Below are 4,047 nucleotides of genomic sequence, written 5' to 3'. Positions count from 1 at the left end.
GCCCAGACTGGGGACACAATTCTCAGGCAGGGAGAATGGCATTAGATCGGTACCACCAGATTCTAATTGGGGGAATTAGGATGGCTGCTCGTCAGCCAACTAACCTTTCTAAAGTAACTGAAGTTATACAGGGACCTCAGGAATCTTCCGGAGCTACAGGAGGCGTACCGGGTATACACCCTCATTGATCCCGAGGCCCCTGAAAACCAGCGGGCAATTAATGTAGTCTTTGCTACTCAGGCAGCCCCTGACATCCGGCGTAAATTGCAAAAATTAGAAGGTTTTGCAGGGATGAATCTCTCCCAACTTGTTGAGATAGCCCAGAAGATGTTCAACAACAGGGAGGCACTAGATGACCTCAAACACATGGCTAAAATAATGGTAGCAGCCATGCAGGAGGAGAGATCAGGAAAGACTAGGGCAAGACAAGGGAGATCAGAAAGAGGCCCACGTAAGGGTTACACACCCCTAGGGAAAAATCAGTGTGCCTACTGCAAGAGGGAGGGCCATTGGAAGAATGAATGTCCTGAGAGAAATGTGAAAGACCAGGAAAACCGCAAGACTAAAGTCCTCGTCACTGAAGAATAGGACCGACGGGGCCGGGGCTCCTACATACTAAGCCCCCAGGAGCCCAGAGTTGCCTTAAAAATTGAGGGCAAAACTGTTAACTTCCTGGTGGACATAGGGGCTACCCACTCAGTGTTACTCGACCCAGGGGGACCAATCTCCAAACAAAAGACCACCATCTAAGGGGCCACAGGTAAAATACGAGAATACCCATGGACCACTGAAAGGACTGTAGATCTAGGGCGAGGAATAGTGACCCATTCTTTCCTTGTAATTCCAGAATGTCCAGCTCCACTTCTTGGTAGAGACCTACTCCAAAATCTACGGGCTACTATTACATTCGGAGATAGTACCCCTCAGATGCCCATGTCTGCCCCGTCAACTATCTTAATTACCTGTCCTCTATCCGAAGAGTACTTACTCTACGAGAAGGAAGAAAATGTAGACCCAAGCATGGGGACATTACCAGGCAGACTCCTGGTAGACTATCCAGGGGTATGGGCTAAGAACAATGCCCCAGGGTTGGCTAAGCACCAAGTCCTGGTAGTAGTGAGTTTAACTGCTACTGCGACCCCTGTCTGGGTTAAGCAATACCCAATTGCCCAAGATGCCAAAATTGGTATAAGGAAACATATCCAGCGGCTGTGGGAAGCGGGGATTCTCGTGCCGTGCCAATCACCGTGGAACACTCCCTTGCTCCCAGTCCAGAAGCCTGGTACTCAGGACTACCAGCCAGTACAAGACTTAAGAGAAGTGAACAAGAGGGTTGAAACAATCCACCCGACTGTACCCAACCTGTACACTGTCTTAAGCTTGTTACCTCCTGAGAGAACTGTTTATACTGTACTAGATTTAAAGGATGCTTTCTTCAGCATTCCCTTAGCCCCTAGCAGCCAGCCTATCTTTGCGTTCGAGTGGACAGACCCAGAGAGGGGATTCTCGGGCCAACTAACCTGGACTCGTTTACCACAAGGATGTAAAAATTCTCCTACCTATTTGATAAGGCCCTAAGTACAGATCTTCGACCTTTCCATCAGCGTAATCTTGGCTGTACATTACTCCAGTATGTTGATGATTTATTATTAGCAGCTGAAACCGAGGAAATCTGTCTCATGGCAACCAGGGACCTGCTCGGCACCCTAGAGGCATACGGGTACCAGGTCTCGGCTAAGAAGGCCCAGCTATGCACCCAGTCGGTGGCCTACCTTGGGTATACACTCGAAGGAGAAAAACGGACTGTATCCTGGCAGAGGATTGAAGCCATTCTTCAGATTCTGGTACCCACCACCAAGAGACAGGTAAGAGAATTCCTCGGGGCGGCGGGCTATTGCAGACTTTGGATTTCTGGGTTCGCAGAAATTGCAAAGCCCCCGTACTCAGCAACAGGAGAAAATCGGCCCCTCAATTGGACAGAGAAAGAACAGAAGGCCTTTGACCTTCTCTAGCAGGCATTCATATCAGCCCCAGCCCTTGCTCTTCCAGACATCACCAAGGGATTTCATCTTTTTGTAAGTGAGACCAAGGGAATCGCCAAAGGGGTCCTAACCCAAATGCAAGGCCCATGGCGCCGACCAGTGGCCTATTTATCAAAGAGACTAGACACTGTAGCCTCTAGATGGCCACTCTGCCTATGAGCCATAGCAGCGATGGCTCTCCTAGTCAAAGAAGCTGACAAACTCACCCTCGGGCAAAGTCTAAACATTACTGCCCCTCATGCAGTAGAAGCCCTTCTCCGCGGTAGCCCAGAATGATGGATGACTAATTCCAGAATCACTCAATACCAGGCTCTCCTCCTTGACCAGCCAAGGATCAGCTTCTCCAAAGCCACTGTCCTCAACTCAACCAGCCTGTTGCCAGACCCAGACCCCCAGACCCCCATTCATAACTGCATAGATTTCACTATTGCCATGTGTTCCTCACGGCCAGACCTCAAGGACTCCCCTTGGCCTGAGGCCGATGAAGTTCTGTTCACGGACAGGAGCAGCTTCATGCTAGAAGTCTTTACAGGCCCTTCAAAGTGTGCAGGAGGAGATTTGGTCCCAGGTTCGTGCTGCCCACACAGCTCCGGAGGACGGAGTCCTCCATCAGTTTCAGCCTGGGACTCTGTGTAGATCCGGAAGTTCACTTCCAAAGGATTAGAACCCAAGTGGAAAGGACCTTTCACTGTTTACCTGACGACGCCCACCGCAGTTAAAGTAGACGGCATCCCATCATGGATCCATCACTCCCACGTGAAGGCAACACGAGAGTGGACACAGCTCAGGAAGATGGGCCCTTAAGACTAAGACTCAAGCGTGCATAAGTATAACCCTTCGTTTCTTCCTTTTTTCCTCTTTGGCCCAGGCATACAGAAATATACACCAGCTTAGAGAGTGGGAACTTATAGTAACTGAAACCAATGAGATTGTTACCCAAAACATCACCAGCCACAGTACTCCAGAGATCTGAGTGGACCTATGCCGGCTTGCCAGAGACCCCCTCACCATTGCAACGGCGGGACACCAACTTAGATAGGGATCTTTCATAGGTAGAGCTTTCGTAGGGAGTGGAGTATACTTAGGCTACAAAGGGGGACCTGGCTGTGGCATATTATCGGCTGAGAAAAGCCTCTTAGGAATAGGGCTCTATATTTGTCCTCAAGGAATATCTGGCAGCATGAAGAATAGGGGACTCAACTGTGAGGGAAAAGGCCAATTTTCTTGTGCTAACTGGGGTTGTGAAACTATCTCTACTATAGATAATTATAAAAAACAGAATGATAATCATATTGGGTTAATAAGAGGACCAAGCCCCTCTACATGCTCTCTTGGGTCTTGCAATCCCCTCATAATCACCATCAAAACCGGTAGCCTTGAGGGACAACACTATTGGCTCACAGGACAGACAGACCTGGGGTATCAGATTGTATAAAACTGGGTATGATTCAGGATTATATTTTAGTATACAGGTTAAGGACCCTCCCAGAAAAGCTCACCCTATAGGGCCCAACAAACCACTTCTAATTCCAGGACTACCCCAAAGTCTTACATCTAAGAGAACTCCTGTTTCCCGGGCGACCCCGACTCCAGCTCTAGCCTCTTCAGGTAGTAGCCTAACAGCTATTAAACCCCAGGCATTTGACCAGCCACAACCAGAACCCGAAGGAGAATTAATAACTATGTTAACAACAATACATAAGGTCTTAAATAAGACCTCCCCAGACATAGGGCAGGATTGCTGGTTGTGCCTAAACCCAAAACCTCCTTATTATGTCGGGGTAGGAACTCCCCTAAACCTAACTCAGCTCAGCAGCGCACATGACTATGAATGGGAAACTCCTCGACTCACCTTGGGAGACATACAAGAAAAAGGAACTCGCCTGATTTCAAAGAATTATTCCAAGCTATTGGCACAGTCACCTTACTTTGATAATTGTAATCGTACTATCAAAGTATCTACCTCAGGGAGTAAATACTATAAGGCTCCAAATAATACGTGGCT

This window comes from Pteropus vampyrus, unplaced genomic scaffold (genome assembly GCF_000151845.1).
Source record: "Pteropus vampyrus isolate Shadow unplaced genomic scaffold, Pvam_2.0 Scaffold328, whole genome shotgun sequence".
NCBI classification, from domain to species: Eukaryota; Metazoa; Chordata; class Mammalia; order Chiroptera; family Pteropodidae; genus Pteropus; species Pteropus vampyrus.
Note: the sequence above shows the minus strand (reverse complement) of the source record.